We start from the raw sequence: 16770 nt of genomic DNA, 5'->3' as shown, positions 1-16770 counted from the left end.
CACTTAATGATCTTTTTAATTCTGCATACTTGTTCAAAGCATAGCAATTTTAGACTCAAGTGGGGAGTTACTTTATCATAGTGCATGACAGTATTATTTTATCATAGTACGGTATTAGTTTTCTGTAATAAAATGTTGCTTTATCATATTAAAGTATTGATTTAATACATAATGAAACCCCCATATTCAAAAGGTGATCCTAGTCCTCTTTATTGCTTTGTACTCTCTTGGCATCCTGCACTTCTTCTGTATATTATGCTCATCGTGGTTGTAGAATAATGAAGTATTAAAAAAAATATTGACCACATCAGACAAATAAGGCAAATAAAATAATAACTAAAGGTCTTAACATAAAATGATAAATAATTCACTAAGATAGGTCAACATAATATTATAAAATAAGACAACAACATAATATCAAATAAGGCAACAATATAATATTATAAAATAAGGCACAACATAATATCACATGCCTTTATTACAGTATATTAAGGCAACAATATAGAATTGATTTTGATGAGTAGGCCAAAGTAGCAATTTTATCGACTTGGAGGTCAAGAAAATACATTTTGAAAGCCTCAAGTGCTTTAAAAAAAAATACAGTATCCAAAAGTAACACAGTATTAGAACACCTAAGAGTAGTATCAATAATCCAAAATATGATCCATCAATAAAACAAAAGCTTCAAGCTCCTAAGAGATTCTTTTCGTGCTTGTGCGCCGATTGTGGCCAGTTTGATGACAACGCATACACTTATTTGGACACGTGTCAACTTGAGATGAAAACCTCCTAGTCCTAGGACGGCCTGTTCGTGGCACAATCACAGGTGGCATGATATTGATCACTTGCACTGGAAAGACAGCAGATGGCATCTCAATCATGGAGACAGGATTGATGATTTCTCTATATGCTAGTTGGTGCATCTCGACAGTAAAAAAATCATCACAATAAGAGTGTAGAGTGTCACCCTTTTGCTCAAAGGATGCACAAGCATGCTTGCAAGGGATCATTTCTAATTGCTATTGCTTGCAAGTGCATATTCTGTCCGATAAATCAATTGCATGTCGTTCTTTTCCATCCAACACCTCATATCTTATTCTACTCGCCACATGAAGACTTAAGATGCGGCCCTCTCGATGGTTCTTTTGAAGCCTCCTCTGTTGTCTAGGGCAAAGATAACTGTGCCATTTTGCTCCTTACTCATGCTTCTGATGATGCATTTTCATAATCTACGATCTTATATGGTCCACCAAAGATGTAATAAGAAGAAATCTAGTAGCTAAGATCCATCGATTAAAAGACTTTGTCAAGTTATTGTCCATCACTCCCCACCTACAATCTTGAAAAAATGTATTAGCCCATTGTGCAGGCTGAGTACTCAAGATCCAATCTCTGGCCAATAGCATCTTGGAGACTGTTATGAAAGTGTCGTTCGAATTCTATTCGCATTGTAGCATACATGAGAGACTTGAAAACTGCACACCAATATTTCTTGTATAATGTTGGATATTTGGTCAATATCTGAAAGTGGTACCAACAAGCATATATTAGAAATATCTCCCACATGCCAATAGTGCATGCCATTTTCTATCGTGCAGTACTAAGTGCATCAATAAAGTATTCAGAACACCCTAAGGACTTATCACAAACTTATATTGTGGTACTAAATACACTTCTGATGTGCCAATGGTGTGTGACATTTCCTATATGCATACAATAAAGTATTCAGAACACCTAAAGATGTATCAATAATTTTTTTTGTAGTACTAAGTGAATATAATAAAGTATCCAAAATATCTAAGGACATATCAATAACTTACATTGTAGTACTAAGTGAATATAATAAAGTATCCAGAATATTTAAGAACGTATTAATAACTATGTTGTAGTACTAAATTTATCTCCTATGTGCCAATGGTGTATACCATTTTCTATTATGCAGTACTAAATTCTGATGTCAATTCTTCCTCTACAATACTAAAGGGTATGAAAGATATCTAGTGTACTATAGAATAGTGACTACCTGCTTTCTAAAGTTATCCACAAGATGTCATAGGCAATAAGTATGGTGACAATTCAGAAACCAGTCCTCGACTGCTTTGATACATTCTGATTGACGGTCAAAGTAAAAGATGTATTGCTTGATCAATGAGCCATTCGGATAGGAGAGAACACATCGTAGCTTTCGACAAAACCACCATCAGCTCTTGTCATTTTCTTGTTGGATGATGGTGAAGGCGATGGTAAAAATATCATTATTCGATGACACTCAGGAGGCATCCTTGGTACTTATATTTGATGTGGGTACCATCCATAAAAATCATAGGCCTACATCCAGCATGAAATCCCGTGATGTACACTCCAAAGCTGATGAAAATATGATGGAATCTTCTTATATCATCAAAAATCTCATAGTCTATGATGGTGCCTGAGTTCACTAATTTGAGGGCTCTACAATAAGGCTCAAACTTATCATACGATAGATGATCGAGACTATGAATCTCACGCATGGTCGTTTTCTTCCCATGCCATGCTTGATAGTACTTGAGCAACACATCATAATTTTCATGGATATCGGCCACAATTTCGATAGGACGATAGCGAGGCATGGATCATAATTTCATCTTGACTTTCTTAGCAATCCAAAAAGATGTGACCTTAGGATGACTCCTAGTGCCGAGACCATTGTCACATGTGTGCATGAGGTTATACTTCCTAATGGAGAATGTCCCTTCTCTTTTCGATTCAGCAGCATAGACACACCAAAGGCAAGATTTCATCGGACACTTAACTATAATCTTCATAGAATCATTCTTCTTGAAGATATAGTTACGATTGTGTGCAATGCAATAATCTTTAATAGCTGCCCTAAAGTGTTGAGCATTGCAAAACTGCTCATGCTCTCTTTTAATCAACCCCCTCCGTGTAAATATTTTCTCGACACCAGTGGCATTATTATTGAGTTCATCCAAATTATCATAATCTCATTTTCAATTGGTGCCAACCTACCGGAAAAATGACGGAATAACGATTGTGAGTACCACTTGTGCTCATTCTTAGCATTCTAAAGTAATTTGCATCTTTTTGATCAAGAGGATTACAAAAAGTTCATGATAGATTTGCAGTATAGAAAGAGCTACCACAGTATTAAAAGTAACCAATATAGTATAAAAAAAGTAAATTAGAGTATCAGAAGTAAATAATATAGTACCAAAAAGGTATATCATAGTATCAAAAGCGACTAATGTATAATTAGCAAGGGTAACGCAGTATAGTTACTTAACTAAAAAATATATAAATAAGCTTGCATGGTGTTAGAATCATGTAATATAGTATAATAAATAAGTAATCCAGTATAAAATTCTATTTCAGATGTAGTATAGAGATTGACTTTCTTAGTAGTAGTATGGAGATTGACTTTCTTAGTATTTGAAAAGGCTAAATCAACAGAAAATACAGACAGCATAGTATAATTTTGTATTCTAAATCTTATAAATAAAAGTTTTCTCAGTATCAAATGAATCAATTAGATATACTTCACATTTCTTGTCCAGTATATATTAGTCACAGTGAAGTATGGTTTCATATTTCTACTGTATGACTAATTTATAATATAGTACCATATGATGTAACATGAAACCACAACATAAAATGGCAGCTGGGAGTACCTTGATGTGCCTATCCCTGGATCCTTTCTAGCATCCTTTCTCAGCTGGACCTTACTCTCTAAAACCAAATCGATGACCTCCTTCTTCATTACGTAGTGGATATGACACATCCTAGCCACATTGCTATCCTCAATTAAACTTATTTGCATCCTTACGAAAGATGTAAGGTACTTCACAATGATATTTTTAGATGTTATATGGCTTCATCTACACGAGAGGATATTGTAGATGTCCGAAAGCTTCATCAATTTATTTATGCCAAAGATATGATAAGTGGTGTTGTATTCGCAAATGACGGAGAGTTCAGTATCTGCACTTGTATTAGCGACAGAAGATGAAGCCATTGGAGTTCAGGACACGGGTGTTGAGGGTTGGTCAAGAATCTTTGAGATTTAAGGCTGTAGCTTGGGATCCTCATAGTGTAGATGTTGGAAGTTGTGGAGAGAGTCACCATGGAGAGTCACCATGGGAGAAGAGCTTTAGTTGAAGCTATGGCACAACCTAACTATGAGAGGGGGGCAAGAGCACATACTATAGAGTAGAGAAGGGAGAGGGGCGAGTAAAGAAGAGAGTGGGGCAAGAGCATAGACTGTGGAGTAGAGAAGGGAGGGAGGCAAGAGCACAGCTACCTCCTCCTTTTGGTGGGAAGAAGACAGAAGGGAGCAAGAGGACAGACTGTGGAGTAGAGAAGGGAAGCAGGCTTTTGGCGGGAAGAACATAGCTGGATGGAGGGAGGGAGGGAACTAAAGTATGATGTAGTTACCCATAGTAAGGGTATAAGAGTAATTATATTTCCATGGGTATAAGAGTAATTATATTCCCATGGATAGCCCCTTTTAACTTATATTCCTAACAGGGAGTAGCTTTTACTTAAAAGTGAAACGAAGAGTTCCTTTTAACTTTAAAGTGAAAATATGGATTTTACTCTAGTTTCACACTAGAAAAAAAAAAAAAAAATATATATATATATATATATTTATCAAACCTGTATTATAACTATTGGAGGGTATATCTATACCGACCAAAGATATGAGATGGAGGGCCTTCGGATTGTGCTATCTATCATGCACATGCTCAAGTATCTGTCCCTGGGTCATATGGATCTGACAAGGAGTATTAAATGCTTTTTTTCCACTCATTTTCTTCTCCCATCAGACATCAATAAGATAAAAAAATAATAATATAAGAAGACAACCATGGAGAGGAGATGGTCATATAAAAATGACAAAGGTATTAATGCCTCCTTTCCTCATATCTCATCCTCCCATGGGCTAAGGGCCACACAACAAGACAAAAAGAAAAGGTGGAAGAGAGAGCAAAGGTGGTGGCCATAGGGAGAGGAGAGAGAATATATTCTTACTTATCCTTGTTAGAATCAAACCTCACTTCGATCATGCCGAAGTCCTCATGCTCCACAGCCTGAAGCCCTTTCATTTGTCGATCCATCTTTTATGGTCCGTCACATCCCCCATTAATTAATAACAGTAGTTATTGCTGCTTAAATCAATCGAGGTCGAAAGATGGACATCTGATCCTCGTGCAAGGATGCTGGCACTGGAATGACCTGTAAGACAAGTCTCAAATCAAAGATTGTGGCTCCAACGAGAATCCTCCGACGTTCAAGTTAGAAAAGTAGAGAATAAAAAGAGCAGCAATGGATTTTCTGAGAGAGATTTGATTAGACTTACCTGGATCCTCGGAGTTCTGATTGTTTATATAGAAGGATGTTGGACAGCTGGATTGTTAGCTATGAGATTACACGATCCCAAAATTATCGAGCTATTGGGCATGTCAAATTGGACGAGATAATTCAGCCCTTTTCGCTCCCGTGAAGTGAGGAGATCATTGCTAGTAGCATACTGAGTGGAGAATTTGAATATCCCTTTTGAATAACCTCGAAGACCCTACTTGATCTTTTGGCCTTGTTGAATGAGTGGTGTCACCTCATGGCAGAATAAGATCCCATCTACTAATTGTACAGGTTGTCAATCAAGAGAGATTTTAGCCTGCTTTCATGTGCTCTCCACATAGAGATATTTATTGCTTTTGGCCTCAGCTCACATCAGCATAGATGTTGCTCCAAGAATTGATTTTGATGATCACAAACCATTTGAGGAGACTACTAATGTGTTTTCTATCTTTGAAGATTATTTTTGTGATGTTTCGGGTAGTCCAAGAGATTGGATTTGAAAAGTTTTATCAAATGTATCAAAAATTGAAGTTTTAGCACGTTGGAGAAGTTTTTGAAAGCTTTTGAGAGGGTCCAAATTGATTTGAATCTACTTGAGAGTGTTTGAAAGTGTTCTGGTAAGTTTCGGACTATAAATACATGAAAAATTGGGTTAGAACAAAATAGGACGATCCATCTGGATCATCCCCTTTCATTGGGCCGGCATGCTTCATTTTGGCTCATGATATGTAGTGGGATGATTCACCTAGGATGACCCATCTGAGATGACCCTTGAGACCCTGAGACCAAAATAGAAAGCTAAACTTTCTGTCTGACCTATTGGGACGCCCCATGGGATGTCCCAATGCTAGTGGGATGCCCCATGGGACGTCCCATTCTAGCTAGCACGTGTAACGACTAGTTTTCAGTTTATTTTTGGTACATTTAATATGTATTAAATACTCTCCAACAGTTTTAAACCAACTCTAAGATATTCTCAAGGATAGATAGTGATTATAAAAGCTCTTTTGAAGAGAAAAATCATAAATTTTGCTAGCATTCAAAGCTCACATCCGTGAAAAGCTTATTCAGCCCTAAAAGAGAGAAAAGAAGCATTCAATCACTTCACCAACCACTCTTCAACAGCAATCAAGTGTGAAATTTATTGAGGATGTTTAGTAAAAGCTTCTTTTCCTTGAGTATTGTATTTATTTTGCATTCATTGTATCTATTTAAGAAGATTATGTGCTGAATATTCTGTACTCTATTTTTTTGAAATTGTATTTGAGTTTTCGAGTTTTGGGAGGTTCCAAAACTTGTTTGGGTTGATCTGCACCCTGAATCGGATTGTCGAGGGTTGTCTTGTACTCGAAAAATAAGTATTTTTACTTGGATAGCTAGGATCAGAGTGTCCGACATGTTGTAACTTTAAATCCATTTAGTGGATTAAATTCTCAAGTAGGGACCTGAGGAGTGGATGTAGGTGCAAGGTTGGCACCGAACCATTATAAATTTTTGTATTTGCTGTGCTTACTTCTCTTTACTTATTTTTTGTGCCATTTACTTGCAATCCTTCTTTTGTATTTGAATTTATTTTTATTGAATATCAACTCACTTCATTTGATCTCTTTAGCATATTATTTTAGTGCACTAATCTTTTAAAATTTTAAAAGACACAATTCATCTCCCTTCTTGGGCTCTATTTCTGGATAACAAGTGGTATCAAAGTCTAGTGCTCTAGTCTTTGCTTGATTTAATTATCAAGAGCTAAAGATCTATGGTAGCCCAATTTGGCACATCTCTAACCGAGGGGCAATCCACAAATCGACCTTCACTTTTTAATGGGTCAAACTACACCTATTGAAAAGCTCAGATGAGAATTTTCATACAAGCACTTGACTATGACATATGGAGTATCATAGTAAATGGACCACACACACCCACTAAATTAATTAATGGTATGTCTCTCTCTAAGCTGGAAGGTGAATGGAATGAAATTGATAAGAAAATATCTTAGCTCAATGCTAAAGTCATGAATATTTTATATTATGCTTTGGATGCTAATAAATTTAATCATATTTTCACGTGCAATTCAGCTAAAAAAATTTGGGATAGGTTAGAAGTCACACACGAAGGCACAAACCAAGTAAAAGAATCTAAGATCAATATGTTTGTGCACAACTACGAACTATTTAAAATGAAACCTGAAGAATCAATAACTCAAATATTCACTCATTTCACTAACATCATAAATGGTTTAAAAAGTCTGGATAAATATTATTCTAACAGTGATCTTGTGAAAAAAATGCTTAGGTCCTTACCAAGATCATGGGAGGCAAAAGTCACTGTAATCAAGAGGCCAAGGATTTGAATACTCTACCATTGGAGGAGTTGCTTGGATCCCTCATGACTCACGAACTGACCATGAAGTAACATACTAAAGAAAAAAATCAGAAGAAAGAAGACCATAGCCCTTAAGTCGATAGCTCAGGAAGAAGAAGATATAAAAAAATCAGTCAATAGCAAAGAAGATGAGGACTTGGCCCGGATCACCAAAAAGTTTAGATGCTTCATGAGAAAAAAAAGATAAGGGATAAGGAAAAGACCACTAGTCAAGGGGGAGCCAAGCAAAGAAAAGAAAAAGGAACAGCCCATCATCTGCTATGAATGCAAGAAGTCGAGCCATTTCAGATCAGAATGCCCCCAGCTCAAGAAAAGCCAAAAAAAGTTCAAAAAGAAGAAGATCATGATGGCTATATGGAGTGACAGTGATGACTCTACTACTGACAAAGAATCTCATAAAGAAGCTAACCTATGCTTTATGGTATGTGAAACTGAGGTATCATCCGAAACTCAACCTGAATTTACTTATGATGAACTGTTAAAAGCTTTTCATGAACTTTTAAATGACCTAAAAGAATTAGGTACTAAAAATAAAAATATGAAATCAAAAAATCATGTATTAACTTAAAAAAATGAAGAAGTTGATAAGAAAAATAAAAAATTAGAACTAAAGAATCAGTCTCTAATAAAAAAAAAGATGAACTTTTTATTTAAAATGAAACTCTTGTAAAAGAAAATCAAGATCTAAAGGAAGAGGTAACCAAGTTGAAACCTATAGTTGATAGATTTATACTAAATTCAAACAAACTTCAAATGATTATTGATAGTCAAAAAGCTGTATATGATAAAGTCAGACTTGGCTATAACACTCTAAAAAAATAAAAATTTTTAAAAAATATTTTTATCAATGCATCAAAATTATCAAATATCACTTGTTTTAAATATGGTATGGTAGGGCACAAATCTTATACATATTTATCAAATAAATTTGATGATAGAAATGTTAAAAAAAAAAGAGTTCCAAAAGGAACCATTGTAACTAACCTCAAAGGATCCAAGTTAGCTTGGGTACCTAAGATTAAAATTTGATTTTATGTGTGCAGATATGTCTTGCATCTCAAGCAACAAAATAAAAATGGTATCTTGATAGTAGATGCTCAAGACACATGACTGGTGATGAATCTCAATTCATCACATTGAAAGCCAAAAATGGAGGGATAGTCATCTTTGGAGATAATGACAAAGAGAAGATCATTGATATTGGTAACATTGATATCACTCCCTCCATTTGCATTGAAAATATTTTATTTGTAAAGAGTCTTAAGCATAACCTTTTAAATATTAGTCAATTATGTGATAAAGGTTATAAAGTAATTTTTGAATCATCTATGTGCATTATAACTAATCCTTTTAATGATAGCACTAGATTCATTGGGCATACGTATGGCAATATTTACATGGCTGATTTGGATAATCTTTTCATGTAAAATATATAATGTCTTATGGCCATGAATGCTAAAATCAATGAGACTAGTTGGCTTTGGCACCGTAGGCTTGCACATATTAGTATGCACACACTTTCTAAAATCATTAAAAAGGATTTAGTTGTTGGTTTGCCAAAAATTAATTTTGATAAAGATAAAATTTGTGATGCATGTCAATTAGGTAAACAAATAAGAATTTTCTTTAAATCTAAAAATATTATTTCAACTTCTAAACTGTTAGAACTCTTGCATATGAATTTATTTGATCCTACAAGGATAACTAGTTTAAGAGAAAAAAGATATGATCTTGTAATCATTGATGATTTTTTACGTTTTACTTGGATTTTATTTTTAGCTTCTAAGGATGAAGTATTTTCAGTATTTTTCAAGTTTTGTCGAAAAATTTCAAATGAAAAGGATTTGTCAATTATTTCTATTCGAAGTGACCATGGCACTGAATTTGAAAACAAAGATTTAAAAAAATTTTATGATGAAAAAAGCATAGATCATAACTTTTCAGCACCTAGAATATCTCAACAAAATAGAGTTGTTGAAAGAAAAAATAAAACCCTAAAAGAGATGGTCCGTACCATGCTATGTGAAAGCAAGCTTCCAAAGTATCTTTGGGCAGAAGTAATTAACACAACATGTTATATTTTAAACCATGCCTTAATAAGACCAATTCTAAAGAAAATACCTTATGAATTATGGAAGGGTAAAAAATCTAATATATGTTACTTTCATATTTTTGATTGTCGATATTTTATTTTGAATAATGGCAAAGATAGCCTAGATAAATTTGATGCTAAATCTGATGAAGCTATCTTTCTTGGCTACTCCACTTCTAGCAAAGCCTTTAGAGTATTTAATAAAAGAACACTAGTAGTGGAAGAGTCAATTCATGTTGTCTTTGATGAAACTAATGATCTTCCATTAAGGAAGAGAGAGGATGCTGATGATGCAGGTATCATAGAAGATGGAATGAAAGAGCTCATCCTCAATGATTTAAATAAACAAAACAAAGATCAGATGGATGAAAAATAAGAGGATGAAAGAATCAATGAACAGAATATTTAAGAACAACCTCCAGACATAGGTAATCTCCCAAGAAAATGGAGGTATGTCCATAATCATCCTAAAGAATTAATAATTGGTGATCTGGTAGAAGGAGTAAGAACTAGATCTTCACTTAGAGATGTTTGCAACTATGTAGCTTTTGTTTCACATCTAGAACCTAAAATAATAGATGAAGCTGAAAAAAATCATAACTGGATAATGGCCATGCAAGAAGAGTTAAATTAATTTGAAAGAAATAATGTATTGACACTAATTGCTAGACCTAAAAATCATCCTATAATAGAAACTAAATGGATATATAGAAATAAATTAGATGAAGATGGAAATATAATAAGAAATAAAGCAAGATTAGTTACTAACGGATTTAATCAATAAGAAAGAATTGATTTTAATGAAATATTTATTTTTATTGCTAGATTAGTAGCCATAAGAATGCTACTTGCTTTTGCTTACTTTATGAATTTTAAATTATTTCAAATGGATGTTAAGAGTGCTTTTCTAAATGGATATATTGCTGAAGAAGTATATGTATAACAAACTTTTGATTTTGAAAATCATAAACTTTCAGATCATGTATTTAGGTTAAATAAAACTTTATATATGTCAAAACAAGTTCCTAGAGCTTGGTATGAAAGATTAATTAAGTTTTTATTAGAAAATAGATTTTCAAGAAGAAAGATTGATACTACTCTTTTTATAAAAAGAAAGAACAAAAAATTTTTTATTATACAAATATATATTGATAACATTATATTTGGGTCTACTAATGAAGATCTATGCCAAAAGTTTGCCAAACTCATGCAGGGGGAGTTCGAGATGAGCATGATGGGAGAACTCAATTTCTTCCTCGGACTTCAGATTAAACAAATGAAGAAAGGGATCTTCATTATCCAAAATAAGTACACAAGAGAATTATTAAAAAAATTTGGAATGGAGAGCTCAAAAATTATAAGTACACCTATGACTCCTTTCTATAAATTAAAAAAAGATGAACATGATAAAAATATTGATTCAAAGCTCTATAGAGGCATGATAGGCTCTTTATTATATCTAACTGCTAGTAGACCTGATATAATATTCAGTATATGCATGTATGCTAGATATCAATCAAATCTTAAGAAATCTTACTTAAATGCTGTTAAAAGGATCTTTAGATACTTAAAAAGAATACAAAATTTAGGTTTTTAGTTTTCAAAATAATCTTCTATAGACTTAATAGGTTACTCAGATGCAGACTTTGCTGGATGTAAACTTAATAGAAAAAGTACTAGTGGAACTTGTCAATTTTTAGGAGTAAACTTAATCTTCTGATTTAGCGAGAAGTAAAATTCAGTAACTTTGTCTATGGTTGAGATCGAATACATTGCAGCTGAAAGTTGCTATGCTCAAATCCTATAGATTAAGCAATAGCTCATAGATTTTGGTATTAAACTTAAAAACATCTTCATAAAATATGATAATCCTAGTGCCATTAATTTGATCAAAAATTCAATTCAACACTTTAGATCAAAATATATTAAAATTAGACATCATTTCATAAGAGAACATGTTCAAAATAATGACATAATACTTGAATACATAAATACTGAAAATCAATTAGCTGATATTTTTATCAAAGTACTTAATGAAAGTAAATTTTGTGAAATTAGAAGAGAATTGGGCATCTTAGATCCTTCTGCTTGAATTTCAATTATAATTTTACTCTCAAAATTTATTTAAAATTTTTTGACTTCATTATCTTAATTTTGGGAGTCATTTATCATTTTTTAAAAATTTTTTAAGGTAATTAAAAATCATCAATGCTATTTAGTTACCTTCTCTAATTTTTTTTTATTGAAATATTTAATCAAAAATTATATCAAAATTCATCTAGACTCCCAATGACCCTCTCAACTAGATATGACCAATTTTAATTTTTTTTATATGAATTTTTTTTTTTTAAAATAATTTCTCCATCGCCTGATGCAACTCTGGATGGGGCGTCCCATGGGGCATCCCATTCGTGCGGGTAGGCTCTCTTTAAGTGAGCCGACCCGAATTATGTTCTATTAAAAAGGGTACAAAAACTCTTCTTCTCCCTCTCGTTCCAACCTAGGAACCTCATCCTAGATCTCCCAAAAATCCTAAAATATCTCAAAACTAAGATCTACTCTCCCCAAATTTACTGCTCTCACGGCTCATTTTTCTGATTTCCCAAATTCCAAACCCTAACCCTCAAATCCATGAGAAACTTTCTAAAAATCATCTTCTCCACTTAGTTTCACTTCAATCCGCATCCTTCTCCACCCTCTTGACCATTATCCACCCTCTTCTTGGAACATGGCCTCCAAAATGAGAATGCCACAAAGAAAAAAGTTGGTGAGATCCGTGGAAGCAGAAGAAAGGAGGAAGAAGACAGCACATGAGCCGACCCAAGCATCCCCTTCAGTAACTCCAAGTAAGATTCCATTATCTGCAAGGAAGGTTGCTTTAGGTAGAAATGTAGACTTCAAATTTTTGAGACATGATGGCTTTTCAATTGGAGATAAACTAGTAAAGCAAGGGTGGAAATCTTTTCTAAGTTTGTCTGAACCAGTTTATATTGATTTGGTGAAAGAGTTCTACTTAAATTTGGTTTTCACTGAGAATGTTTTGAGGTCTACTACAAAGGAAGTTGAAATTGTCTTAAATGCACCTAGACTAAGTAGACTGCTTCAGATGCCTTGTGAGGGTAGTTGTTTAGATGAATTGCCTAAGAAGGAGATTGGACTTAGGACCATACTAGGGAGAGATGATGTGGAAGGGCTCTTGAAGATTGAGATCAAAGATCTTAGTGTGGAGATGAGGCTACTCCACCACATGGTGTCTAGAATTTTCTTCTTCGGAGGGAGGAGATATGATCTGATGATAGGGAGAGACATTTGTCTGATGCACCATGTAGTTTCAGAGACTCCCCTGAATCTTTTCTTCCTAGTGATAGATGCCATGAGGGAAGCCTTGAACAGGTCCAAGGCTCTTTTGGCCTATGGTATGGCCCTTACTGTTATTTTCAGAGAGTTAGGAGTCAATTTTGAGGGAGAAGTTATTTGTAAACTGTCATATACTAACACTTACAGTAACCACTCTCTTAGACACATGGGTTTTGTGAGAGTTGATGGCTGGTGGGCCAAGGGTCGAGTTGCAGCTGTTGAGGAGGAGAGTGATGAGGAGGAGGAGCATGCTGAGGGGGAGGGTCCATCTTCTCCTGTGCCTAGGTTGAGTTTAGCTGATCACCATGTTTCAGAGCCTAAGGTAGGACCCTCAGTCAGAGTACTCCCATCGAGTCGTACCATGCCTATTTTCAGCTTGGAGGATGTTGATATGGGACAGCTTGCTGAGAGGGTAGCAGAAAACTTATCAGTCCAACAGTAGCAGTTTCAAGATCAGATTCTACAACAGCTCTATCAGTTTCAGCTGTACCAGGAGTGGATTCTATAGTAGGTACAACAGTAGTCACAGCAGCCACAGCAGTTTCACCCTGCCTCTTCGAGTGCCTTCTCTGCTCCATCATTGGATTCATCCATTGTGCCACATATTTCCTCATTGATGGAGCTTCTATCAGACTTGAATATCAGATTGGAGGGTTTGGAGAGCTCCCTTCTCAGATTCAGTGATAGAATTTTCAATATAAAGAGAGAGGTCAAATGGATTGTAGTCTCTTTCTCTGCTGGATTGGGCACATCGATTTCTTCTATACTACAGATGGATGACCTGGCTCGAGAGATAGAGAGACTCCACAAATAGCTTTGTTCCTCTCTTTAGCTGCTTCGGACAGACATCAGAGACTCCAGAGACTTCGTATCTGCTGATCTAGATGGACTCTGACTTACTGTAAGGGGGACCTTGTCCCAGCTTGATGCCATCAGGACTCAGCTTCAGTCTAGGTCCTCTGTATTTAGTGAGCCAGCCTTTGTTCAGCTTATTATTTTCCATCTTTCAGCATCTTCCTCTCGATCTAGACCCTTCAATCGAGGATGAGCCTGATCATGTCTCTCCTTTCTTGATCTCGTGCTCGATGTCCAGTCTCACTGATTTCATTATTTTATATTTGATTACTTAGTTATATTTTGTAGATTGGATATATGAGAGCTTTATGCTCATTATGACTCTTGTAACCTTTTTTTTGATGTAAATGAATGACGTTGTTTCCATTTGACTCATTTCTCTTTGGATAAATGAATGTTTATTATCATGTCTCTTTGGATGAATGAATGTTTATTATCATGTCTCTTTGGATGAATGAATGTTTATTATCATTTCTTTTTTGGATAGATGAATGGATGCTCTATTTTTTTGATACTTGACCTAACACCATGAAAATCTTACTCTCCTAGTTATTCTTTTTGATGATGTCAAAAAGGGAGAGAAATAATGGTAAATGGTGAAAGTGGTGTATTTGTTATAAAAATGAGAAAAAATAATGATAAATAAAAAAATAATAATGATAAAGGGGGAGAAATAATGATAAATGATGAAAATAGTGTAGTGTTAAAATCTTTTGTTTTTTTAATTTTTTTTTTTAAAAAAGCTTTTTGCTCTAATGCAGTACTCTATACTAATTCATCTATTTTTTTAACTTTGATACATCATTTTTTACCTTTATTTTGATAATATTTAGAAAATTACTTTGATCAACCTATTTTTTCTTAAATACTCTACTAATCTTATTTTTGCACTGATACCAAATTGATTCAATACATCTATTTTTGATTCTTACTCAATTTATCTCATTCTTGCCTTAATATTAAAATAAAAAAAAAGAAAAAAATATTTTCTTTCATATCTATTGCTCCGATACTAGAATCAAGGAAAAAAAGAATAAAATTTCTTTATAAACCATCTTTTCTTTAATAAATTTTTTTTAAATGGAACACTCTTTATATAAGAAAGGGAAAGATTTATTTTCAAATGATCAAAATAATCTAATTCATACAATAAAAGAGAGGATTTTGATTGAATAAGAATAATTCTTAAAAATTCTCTAATTCCTTCACAAATGGTTTCAGCTAAATAAATTAAATTATTAAAATTTACTAAAAATATGTATATCATGATCCTCTATGTTGAATCCTTGGCATAACTCTTCTAGTGCTTCACAAACCTAAATTCTTTGAGCTTTAAAGATATTTTTTATGTATACTTAAATATTTTGTCATCATCAAAAAGAGAGAGATTGTTGTTCCAAGAATTGATTTTGATGATCACAAATTATTTGAGGAGACTACTAATGTGTTTCCTATCTTTAGAGATTATTTTTGTAATATTTCAAGTAGTCCAAGAGATTGGATTTGAAAAGCTTTATCAAGTGTGCCAAAAATTAAAGTTTCAGCAAGTTGGAGAAGTTTTTGAAGGCTTTTGAGAGTGTCCAAATTGATTTGAATCTACTTGAGAGTGTTTGAAAGTGTTCTGATAAGTTTTAGATCTTAAATATATGAAAAATTAGGTTGGAACAGAATGAGACGATCCATCTGGGTCATCATCTTTTGTTGGACAACCGGCACGCTTCATTTTGGTTCATGGCACGTAGTGGGATGATCCACCTGGGATGACCCATGTGATTGAGACGATCCATTTGGGACGATCTCTGAGATCCTGAGACCAAAATAAAAAGCTGAACTTTCTGTCTGACCTATTGAGACGCCCCATGGGACGTTTCAATGCCAGTGGGAGGCCCCATAGGACGTTTCATTTTTGCGAGCACACGTAACGGCTAGTTTTCAGTCTATTTTTGGTATATTTAATACATATTAAACATTCTCCAACGGCTCTAAACCAACTCTAAGATATTCTTAAGGGTAGATAGTGATTATAAAAGCTCTCTTGAAAAAAAATCATAAGTTTTGTTAACATTCAAAGCTCACATCCGTGAAAAACTCATTCAGTCCTAAAAGAGAGAAAAGAAGTATTTAATCACTTCACTAACCACTCTCCAGCAGCAATCAAGTATGAAATTTATTGAGGATGTTTAGCAAAAGCTTTTTCTCCTTGAGTATTGTATTTATTTTGCATTCATTGTATCTATTTAAGGAGATTATGTGCTGAATTTTTTATACTCTATTTTTTTGAAATTATATTTAGATTTTTGAGTTTTGGAAGGTTCCAAAACTTGTTTGGATTGATCCGAACCCTGAATCGGATTGTTGAGGATTGACTTGTACTCGAAAAATAAGTGTTCTTACTTGGATAGCAAGGGTTGAAGTGTCCGACGTATTGTAACTTTGAATCCATTTAGTGGATTGAATTTTCAAATAGAAACTTGGAGAGTAGATGTAGGTGTAAGATTGACACCAAACCACTATAAATTCTTATATTTATCGTGCTTACTTCTCTTTACTTATTCTTTGTTCCATTTACTTGCATTCCTTCTTTTGTGTTTGAATTTATTTTCATTGAATATCAACCCACTTCACTCGATCTCTTTAGCATATTATTTTAGTATGCTAATCTTTTAAAATTTTAAAAAGATCCAATTCACCCCCACTCTTGGGCTCCATTTTAGGCAACAATAGAT

The sequence above is a fragment of the Elaeis guineensis genome, chromosome 8, assembly GCF_000442705.2.
Source record: "Elaeis guineensis isolate ETL-2024a chromosome 8, EG11, whole genome shotgun sequence".
NCBI classification, from domain to species: Eukaryota; Viridiplantae; Streptophyta; class Magnoliopsida; order Arecales; family Arecaceae; genus Elaeis; species Elaeis guineensis.
Note: the sequence above shows the minus strand (reverse complement) of the source record.